The following is a 10903-nucleotide window of genomic DNA, read 5'->3' on the forward strand; positions in this document are numbered from 1 at the left end:
AAGGAGTGGTGAGAGGGTCGTCAATTGATTTTAAGAAAAGTGCAAAGGTAATACATTGGAGAAAGAATAGCATTTTCAACAAATGATCCTGCAAGTGTTAGATATCCATAAGGAAATATGAATATAAATACTGACAACAAACTGAGGGGTGATGGGAGGCGGGGGAGAGGGGAAAGTGGGTGATGGGCATGGAGGAGGGCACCTGTTGGGATGAGCACTGGGTGTTGTATGGAAACCAATTTGACAATAAATTATATTTAATATAAAAAATAACTTGTATTTTAAATAACATAAAAAATGAAATCAACTTGAATCATAGACCTACATGTAAACCTGAAACCATAAAACTCATTGAAGAAACATAGAAAAGCATCTTTGTAAATCTGAGGTAGTAACATTTCTTTTACTTTTTTTTTAAATGTTTATTTATTTTTGAGAAAGAGAAAGCAAGAGTGGGGGAGGCAGACAGAGGATCCGAAGTGGGCTCCATGTTGACAGCAGAGAGCTTGATGCGGGGCTTGAAGTCAAGACACCACGAGATCATGACCTGAGCCAAGATCAGATGTTTAACTGACTGAGCCGCCCAGGGGCCTGAGGTAGTAACATTTCTTAAACACAACGTCAAAACTGATTCGTAATAAATTTATAATGGATATTATATATGTGTAAAATTTCTGCTCTTCTAAAGATGTTAAAAGAATGAAAGGAAACACCACAGACTGTGGTAAACATTTACAAACATAGCTGGTAAGGGACTTGCATCTAAGATACATAGAGGAATCTCAAAACTCAATTACTAATAAGAAAACAAACATCCGAAGTACAAATGGATAAAGGATTTAAACAAACACATCAATGAGGAAAAGATGTCTGACATTAACCACAAGAGAGATCCTCAACATCATTATGCCACTATGAGATACCACTACCCACCAATTAGAAATGCCAAAACACAAATAAAATAAAAAGCAAAGTAGAACGCTCAGATAAACAATCTGACAATCTCAAAGGCTAGAAAGGATGTTGAGCAACTGGAATGCTCACACATGGCTGCTTAAAATTCACAATATCATAGCAAGTCTGGAAAACAGTCTGGCCTTTGTGTTCAGGTTAAATATTTATTTTACCTGAGGGGGAAGAAATTTATCTTCACACAAGAAACGTATACATGAATATCTATGCATATGAGTATTTATGGTGGCTTTATTCATAATTGCCCAAAACTAGAAGCAAACCAAATGGCCTTCAGGGGGAGAATGGATAATCTGTGATATATCCTACACTGGAGTATTGCTCAGCAATAAAAGATAATCTAATAAATACTTACCTGATAGGGGTGATAACATGATCATGAAGTTGGTTTTCCCAGAGCAAGTCTTGCCTGTCGCACTCTGGATGTGCAGACCCCCGGGATTTTCCCACATATGTGGAAAGTTTAACTGCAGAATTTGTGATAGTGGAGTTAAAAACTAAAACAAATGTAAAACTTATAAAAACATGAATGAATCATAAGTGCATTATGCTAGTGATAGGAAGCCAGGCTCAAAAGGTCACACAATTTATTATTCCATTTATATCAAATTCTGGAAAAGTCACATCTATAGGGATTAGAAAATAGATCATTGGTTGCCAGAAACTGGAGGTGAGGGTTTGGGATTAAATACAAAGGGGCACAAAGGGCTGGAGTCATGGAACTGATCTATCAGGTAACTGTGGTGTTGCTTAGACCGCATACATTCGTCAAAACTCACAGAACTGCACTCTGAAAAAGATGGATTTTCCTACGCATAAATTATATTTTAATAAAGCTGACCAAATAAAAGAAAATATTTTTAAGGCAAATGCCAAATGTTACTCTATTCTCTCTTCAAGTTCGATTAAATGTCACCTTTTGCCTTGAAAATAAGAGCACAAAACAGTTTCTGTCTAAAGCTGATGTTTACTTCAATTCTACCTGCTACTATTTTCTTGGTCCTCTCTTTGCCATCAAATGACCCATTTCTCCAATCCTGCTGCCCAGGCTGTTGCATGACATAACTATCCTCCTGCCCAAATTGCTGGTCTGAATTCCTGAACTGTTTGCAGCTGACCTTTTGTCTTGGTTTCTATGTCCTTGCCTACTATTGTTAGTTTCTGATTCCTCTGAGTTATTTAGGCTCTATAATAAGCAGCTGATGAAAGCTTAATGAATAACCTCCTTTCTTCAGCCTTCCATTTTGATTTAAATCAATAGATGCACTTACTATATGAAACACGCACTGTGCTAGGAATTAGACATGTAATAATGAACAAGAGGGATACTGGTACTGGAATTATCTCCTGCCTTCACAGAACTTAAGAGGCTTATGGCAGAGAGCATAACTTGAGTTACAATCCAATGTGACCAACTCTGGGTTGAGATATGAGAACATGGAAAGGATACATAAGTCTGATGGAGTCAGCCAAGCCTTTGCAAAGTGATTTCCCAGTTGGGTTACAGAGGGTGAATAAGAATAACCCAAGGAAGTGAGAACGAGGGAGGGAAGAAGTCTTCCAGACAGGAAGAGCACAGTCTGAAAAGATCCAAAATTGAGAGACAACGAGGAAGTTAAATAATCTGAAAGGAGTTACTTTTTACAAAAACACATACAGTGAATTGGGTGCTGACTGAAACAGACATGGATTAAATCATGTAGAGCCTAATACACTACATTAAAGGCTTTTTATCCTTCCCGTTTCTGCACAGATACAATTATATTACAAATTGTTATTAATTATACACTAGTTTTGTGTGCATGATAATTTGAAAATGTTACACAGCTTTCAATCTGGATAGACCTTGGAATTAATCTTTTAGGGGCTCCCAAAGGCCTGGTCCTTTTATACTTTCTGCTCTGCTCTCCTAAACATGCCTTATATTTTAGAGAATTCATTATCCCTCCTCCTCATCCTTGACTCACACCAGACTGTCTCACAAACAAGTGGCTAATCCTAGAACTCATACTGGTGAAGGCTCATACTTTAATCCTAAAACGCCACTGTCATTTATCCTATTCTGATAATTGTTTTGACACTTTGTTTCTTTCTTTCCCATTGAGAAGCATGAGTTACTGTTATAATTGTGTTTATTTAACTTCTGAAATTCAGAGAATAAAATAAATAGCTATAAAGTTAGAATACTGCAGAGCTCAAAATAAAAACTCATTTTTATGTAGTAATTTTTTTAAGTATTCCAAGTGCTACATTTTTTTGATAAAGCTTTTCTCTGAGAGTCATAATCATCAGAGACCTTGACATTTCAGTCAATGTGATAAACAAAAGCTTTGGGGATATTTTTGCAAAAAAGAATCAGATGATAGACAATAGACAGAGAAGGTCAGTCTTAATTATGATGTCTGAATTTTCTATCACGATGTACATAGGTTTTGCTTCACAACCAATATTGAGTCAGAGAACAATTAAATTGGGTGGATAGCTGGGATTTTCAAAGCAACGGCTTTTACTCTTCTATTTATATTCCAATATTCCACTTGAGCAGATACTAGTCACGGTGCTTTTATTAACTACTAATAACAACATTGGGAATCTTACTAAAAGTGTTGTTATTCACAGTGAAATGAAAGTAATGAGTTAGCAGTATTCACAGAATAATTTACTCATTCATTATCATCATCACTCGGTTGATATTTATTTAGTGCATACTTACCCTGTGCTAAGTACTGAGGATTTGAAAGTAAGGAAGAGAAAATTCTTTAATTCATGGCCTCAATCCACAACAAGGTTAAGACACAATCATAGTAGCTAAACAATAAATGTAAAAAAAAAGAGGAATGTGATAAAAAAAAAAAAAAGAAGCTTTTTCAAATTTTCAGGAAGTGATTTAATTAGTATTAGGACTGTGTACCGCTCCACATTCTGGTAGTCAGTCTAGAGTGGAAACAAAGACAATAAATGCACAATGATTGCTACCTACCTGGTGAGTCATCTAAACTACAGCCGGCATCTTGTTGAACCACTGAGAGCATTGCAACTCTGCTAAACACACAACACATCTTCGACATTTAACAGATACTATTGTTACAAGAAAGAATTTTTAGTTTTGTGGCAGAAAGAAGAAAAATCATTTCCCAAATCAAAAAGATTTTACGAGTCGGTTCCAGGGGCTTAAAATGCTGCTGAAGAGGACAGCCAAAATGGGATTCTGGAATGACCCTGTATTATCAACAAACTTCTCAATGCTTTTCTCTTGTACCACCTTGTAGGGGTGTTGACCGAACTAAATCCGAGAGCATCCATGCCAAAAATTGGCATTTCTGCCTTTATATAGGTGCCTTACACGAAAAGGGAATATTCTAACTGTTCAATTCTGGCAATAAACACTTTCCTCTTGTAAAACGTATATGGTTTAAGTAAATTTTGATATTTTTGTCATTTTTAAGCACTTACTCACATCATAAATATTTTCTGTGATTTTGTAAATTATTTAGACTAGTATCATTTTGTATAATTTTGGTTAAATCCTAATGTCACAGATTGATTCAGTTGTGTGTATAGTTGCCTTATAGACCCAGCATATTAAACAGTCTCAAAAAGGGTTTTAATTCTACAAAGGAAAAGGCATTTAATTGCGATGCAGCTGTGCTTTGCATTTGTCATCTGTCATACAAATGGGAGGGGAGACAGAACTACAAAATATCCAGGACGTATCATTTATTCCTAATCATCATAATCACAATTAATCATTATTCATCAGCTCCTCACACATATTCTCCATCCCTTTGGACATATGATTTGGCATCACCAAATATGTCATGTTTGTTCTCAAGTACTGGCTAAAAATGTATTGGTTTACAAAAAAAAAAAAAAACTTAAAGGGGAACAGATCAGAGGGCACACGAATGCATTTATTTCCTTTAGTATAATTAAATATTTATGTTTAGATTTGTATATATGGAAAGTCATTATCCTCAAAAATAAAAATAATTTTTTCCCTGAAAACAAATGATGCTCTGCTGTGACACAATGTGAAATAAAAGTTACATAACAATCATAATACAGTGGTAGCACTGTAAGAGTAAGTTGAGGGAGAGAGGTTCTATTACGCTGCACTGTTTATTTCCCTCTTTTTTCTGGGAAAGTGATAATATACTGCAAAATTTTAGGATTTCGTGTACACGGAATTCTGGAAAGGGCATAGGTAATTTGTGACTGTTAGAAATGAATATTTTTGATACACAATATAACCCACAAAACTCGTAGACTCCCAGAAGATTTTTTTTCACAAACTACAGAGGGAACTGTAAAGCTCCAAATTCTTCCCGAAGAATACTGGACGAGACAACTAAGCAAGTAAGCCATGTCTGACAGTAGATACATTTCATCACTGCTTGGTTTGCTTTCAGGGCCTAGTATGAATTCATACTGATTGTCCCTTACCTTTCCTCTTGATAGGATTGAAGACATCACACTGCAACTGTTTCAAGGACTAGCGAGATGAGAATTAGAGGAAAGAGCACCAGTTGCCTAAATTAACCCAAAATACACCTGCAAGTAATTGGATCCATGCTTAACTCTTTATTAGATAATTGGAGAAAGGTTTTTTTTCTTTTTTTCCCCCTCCACAATGCTAAATTATTCCCTAAAGAAGGCATCAGGCTCTTCTTAGCTTTGGTAGGCCATAATTTAATCATTTGAAGCAGATCAGTGAATCAAATCATCACTAAAGTCTCTGGCAGCTCTAAAATGTTATGATATTACATAGAAGGAGAGATTTCTCCCTGGAGCTTTTTACTCTATTTTTTGCCATGGAGCCAGGTTTATAACAATGAAGTATTTTAGCCTGTATTAAATATGATAAATCTCCCACAGGGAACTCGGAGCATTTCCACATATATAGTGTCCAATATTAGTGCTGAAGCAAACAACGCTTGCAAGGATCGAGAAACTCAACAATTAAAGTATTTAGGTCTCTAATAACTTTAGAGTTTATTTTGAAGCAAAAGTATATTTTGAAAGAAAGGATAAAGGAGGTTATATAAGCTGTATATATTATGGACAGGTTTAATATCAAATCAGAGCAGTTGAACTGGAATAACAGAACTGGTCCTTGGTCGTTATCTTAGATGGACAAGCTTGACTTTCTCCTGTTTGTTCTCTGACCCTCTAGCTCCGTAATTTCCAGTGTATTCCTTAACGTCCCCTGATCTCTACATGCCTCAAAGAGACTAGAAGTAAAACAAACACAAAAACAGGTAATGTCTTACCATTATTATGAAAATATTTTTGAGTCTGTAAACCCTTGAAAGGGTCTCAGTGAGGCCAAGCATTTCCTGGAACACATTTTTAAAACTCTTGTAATGAAACCCTTGACTTACTTATCATTTAATAATTCAGTTATTCAGTTAGCATTTACTGAGCGTCTTCTGTGTGATGGAGACCATGATAGTTACTAGGAATGTAATGCTCAAAAGATAAAATCCTTGGCTGGTAAGGCTATATAGATTAGTGGAGAATACTGAGGAGTAAATAGGTGACCACAGTGCTATCTAGCTAGAATGTCTGCAGGACGCTACTAGAGAACATAAAGCTAAAACCAAAATCATGAGAAATCAGAAAATAATAAAATCTTAGGGATGGGTGGGTGACTTAGATATCATCATGTCCAAACCTGTAGCCATTAGATGAACTAAATGACTCTTTCAGAAGACTTTATGTTTTATTGATTAGGATCCTGTATGCAGATCTTCTGACTTCTTGAGAAATACTCTGATATATCTATTCTTCTGGATTCTGGAACATACCAGGCATAAAAATTAATAGTGAGAAAAAAAAAGATGTCTTTACCTCTAATAGTAGCTATAGTAACTTTTTCAAGCAATATTATTCCATTATCTAAAAATCTCTTGACCCTTCGTTTATGGCAGTATTCCAAACCTAGCTAAGATCAACCAATAACTTTCTTGGCACCTGATTCTAGATTATAGAATCAGCTGTAGAAACATATGCAACTGAGTTTTAGCCCATGGTCATGCTAAGAAAGGGCATACATTCACTGATTGTCGAGTGCAGGATTTTATACAAAGAAATTGTTGAGATCAACTTAGTATGTTGTACAAATATTCTATATTCTTAGTGTTATATCTGTTCAACATATAAATTTCTAAGGGAGATAAGTTAAAATCCTTCAGTATGATTGTGAAATTGACCATTTCTTTCACTCACTCACTCTCTCATTCATTCATTCAGCTTTTATATGTTTTGATTCCATGTTATTAGGCACACAAAGTTTCAGGAATGTTTTTCTTTCTGGAATTAAACAGGAAGTAAATACAAATACATTTTTATGTGTTGTCCCTCTATTTGCTGAATCATAACTTTTTTTTTTTAATTTTTTTTAATGTTTATTTATTTTTGAGACAGAGAGAGACAGAGCATGAACAGGGGAGGGGCAAGAGAGAGAGGGAGACACAGAATCTGAAACAGGCTCCAGGCTCTGAGCTGTCAGCACAGAGCCCGACGCGGGGCTCGAACTCACGGACCGTGAGATCATGACCTGAGCTGAAGTCAGACGCTTAACCGACCAAGCCACCCAGGCGCCCCAGCTGAATCATAACTTTAAAAGCCACTTTTACTTTCAGTTTTAGCAATCAACTTGATCTTTTTTAGATTTGTTTTTTAGCTAAGTCTTTTATTAATTAAATTTTGCATTAGTAACTTTTCATGCTTCTTGAATTAGAAACAATTTATTTTCAATCTTAACTTGGTTTTTAATCCATGCATTTAAAACCAAAGCCTTTGCAATTTAATAAGTGCTTTTTATTTCTTTCCTGATTATGACTATACCATCTCACTTTTGCCTCCTCTTTTTTCCTTCTCCTTGGAGTAAATTCTCTAATAATTCTTTCAGAAAGGATCTGTGAGTGGGGCACCTGGGTGACTCAGTCAGTTAAGCCTGTGACTTCGACTCAGGTCATGATCTTGTGGTTCGTGAGTTTGATCCCTGCATCAGGCTCAGTGCTGACAGCTAAGATCCTGGAGCCTGCTTCGGATTCTGTGCCTCCCTCCCTCTCTCTCTGCCCTTCCCCCTCTCTCTCTCTTTCTCAAAAACAAACATCAAAAAAAAAAAAAAAAAAAAAGAATGGATCTGTGAGACACTTTCTGAAACCTTGTATAATTCAAATTGTTTTTGTTTATCTTTCTCACTTGGTGATAGTTTACATAAGCGTAAGATTCTAAGGCAAAGGTTACTCTCCTTCAGACCTTTGAAAACTAATGCATGTTATTTTAACATTCAGTATTAATAAGATGTTTTGCTGGTTATGTGACATGTACTCCCGTACGGATGGATATAAGCTACTCATTTCCCTTTCTAAAAGTTCTTAGGAATTCTCTCTTTATTCTTGCTTTTCTGAATTTATGTTATATCTACGTTTGAGAACTAGTTGTTATTTTTCATATATTTATTACAGTTATTTAGTCTGTTCTGCATTCAGGGGATCTTTTCAATTTTGAGATACCTACCAGTTTTGTTTTTGTTTTTTTCCTGCTAATTTGAGACCTATACTATCATTGCTTTATCATTTCTCTTTTTAAAATCCACTTTGGGTTGTCTGAGTGGCTCAGTCAGTTAAGCTTCTGACTCTTTGGTTTTGGTTGAGGTCATGATTTCACAGTTCGTGGGTTCGAGCCCCACAATGGCCTCCGTGCAGACAGCACAGAACCTGCTTGGGATTCTCTGTCTCCTTCTCTCTCTGCCCCTTCCCCGCTCGCATGCCCTCTCTCTCAAAAATAAATGAATAAACATTAACAATATCATAAAAAATAACATAAAATCCACTTTGATTGGGCTGTCTGGCTGGCTCAGTCAGTAGATTATCTGACTCCTGGTCTCAGGGTTGTGAGTTCAAGCCCCATGTTGGGTGTGGAGCTTACTTACAAAAAATTTAAATCTACTTTATTAATTTTTCTTAAAATCTTTCTGCTTCATGCAATCATGTGAAACATTCAGTTTACCACCTATAATCAATAATTCCACCATCTGAATAACTCATAGCTCTCATTCTGCTGTTTGCTAATTCTGTTGACGTTTGCTTACAGTGATGAGTCCTACTGTTTTTTCTAATTTTAGACGGTGAGCTTCTGTTCCGCAGGAGTTTAATAGGGAGAATCCTTTGAGGTTTGGTTCGAAAGTACATTTTCCTGAGGATTTTTATATTTGCTACTCTTAGACGCACCCAGGGTCATTAGCAGTTCTGTACCAGTTTTTCTTACATTTTTAGCTTCCAGGTATTTAGTCAACGCAAGCAGTATAAATTAAATTTCCAAACTTTCATCAAGGCAAGTATGTGATTCAAATATTAATGTATGCTTTCTTCCCCAAAGTCCAGGTTAGTAAATACAAATTTTGGTTTCATCTCCCTTTGTTTTCCAACCGTTTAATCTCCTCCTTTCCCCCTTATATTCCATTGGAGGTACAGTCTTCCTGGACAACCTTATCAGAGGCTTCATGAATGCCTTTATTCTGAATTATATATCTGTGTGGCCATTGTGGCCCGAGACTTTGGTTAATGAAGCCAGCAAATTATTTTAGAAGAATCAAAGATTCTGCACCCATCGACCACTGTTCAAGTATTTAAGTAAGGACTCAATTAGACTGAGTGGCCCTACTGTGTTGGTAGCCTAAGTAAGCAAACCAACACCTAGCTCAGAGTCAACACATTTGAATCGTAGAAAATGAAACTTAAGAACAACCAATCACACACAGGCAACTAGGCTTTCCCAAATAAGGCAACTGCTTAAACTAAGGCCAAAGATTTTTCTTGTTTAGCTTACATGTTCTATGAAAAACCTGTCCCCTAGCTCTTGTCGGTGGAGCATGCCTAACCACTTTCGATGTGGTGCTGCTCCAGTCAAATCAATGAAGACTCTAACACATTCTTGTAAATTTTAAAATGCCTCAGTTTACCTTTAACACCACCGAGGCTCTCATTACCTATGCCTTTTTTTTTTTTTAAATCTGTGGGGATGCCCTCTTAATTTATTGTAAATTCTGTTCTATACTTAAGACTTGGTTGAATATTTTACTCAAAACTGCTAGATATTTTTCATCAGAAGTTCCTTCAGGTTAATCTAGTCTTCATGGTATGTGAAATATTCCTTTCTGCTTTTCATTGTTATTTTCATTTGCTTTTCATTTGTTGTATCTTTTTCATATTTTGTCTTGGCTATGATTTATAAAATACATAACTTTTCCGTTATTCCTGTGAGTTTGAAGTAGGAGAGAGCAGTATATTCTTATATGACATCTTAAATTAGAGCTTCTAATTAGTACTTTATAGTAGAGTTAGAATTATATTTTATTGTAGGGCAAAATCAATCATGTCATGCCTATATTTAAAATTCTTCAAAGACTACCTATTGAGGTTGTAGAACAAGATACAAAGCCTTCAAAGTGCTTACCAGCTTTTTCGAAATTTGGTACCCAGCCAGAGGGATCGTTAGTTAAAACTCTCCTGAATGTAATGATGATCAAGGGCGTCTCTTTGCCATAACTTTCTCCCACTAAAAAAAGTTTGCAAAGTAATTATATTCTTGGAGGTAGTTGTAAACTTTGGTGGTGGGAGACCCATGGGTTTTGGAAGAGGAAAAGTCCCTGGAGTTCAAATTCAGAGCAGTGGGAATATCTCCCAGGGAGTGAAGCCTCTACTTACCTTGCTTTTTTGGTACAGGGAGGACTTTATGACATCTAGCAGCCCCTGAGTACCAGAGAAGGCATAACTTGAGTACATGATGCTGCTTGACCCCTCTCCATGCAGTCCTGCTGACCTGTGGTAGGCAGGAGAGGAAGCATGCTCCTACCAAGAGTGCATGCCACCAAGAGTGGCCTCCTATAAAGAGGGGTCATGGTGCGACCTGAATGTATTGG

At 36.3% G+C, this 10903-nt stretch overlaps 1 non-coding gene across 1 annotated transcript; it reads left to right on the plus strand.

The window, feature by feature from the left end:
• Window positions 1-1319: 1319 nt before the first annotated feature.
• Window positions 1320-1491, plus strand: LOC124509729 (U1 spliceosomal RNA). Its single transcript, XR_006961507.1, has one exon. It is a non-coding gene; the product is annotated as a U1 spliceosomal RNA (small nuclear RNA).
• The last annotated feature ends 9412 nt before the right edge of the window (window positions 1492-10903 follow it).

Source organism: Lynx rufus, unplaced genomic scaffold (assembly GCF_022079265.1).
Source record: "Lynx rufus isolate CCGP_SWC_20201006 ecotype Redwood Valley unplaced genomic scaffold, mLynRuf1.p SCAF_14, whole genome shotgun sequence".
NCBI lineage: Eukaryota > Metazoa > Chordata > Mammalia > Carnivora > Felidae > Lynx > Lynx rufus.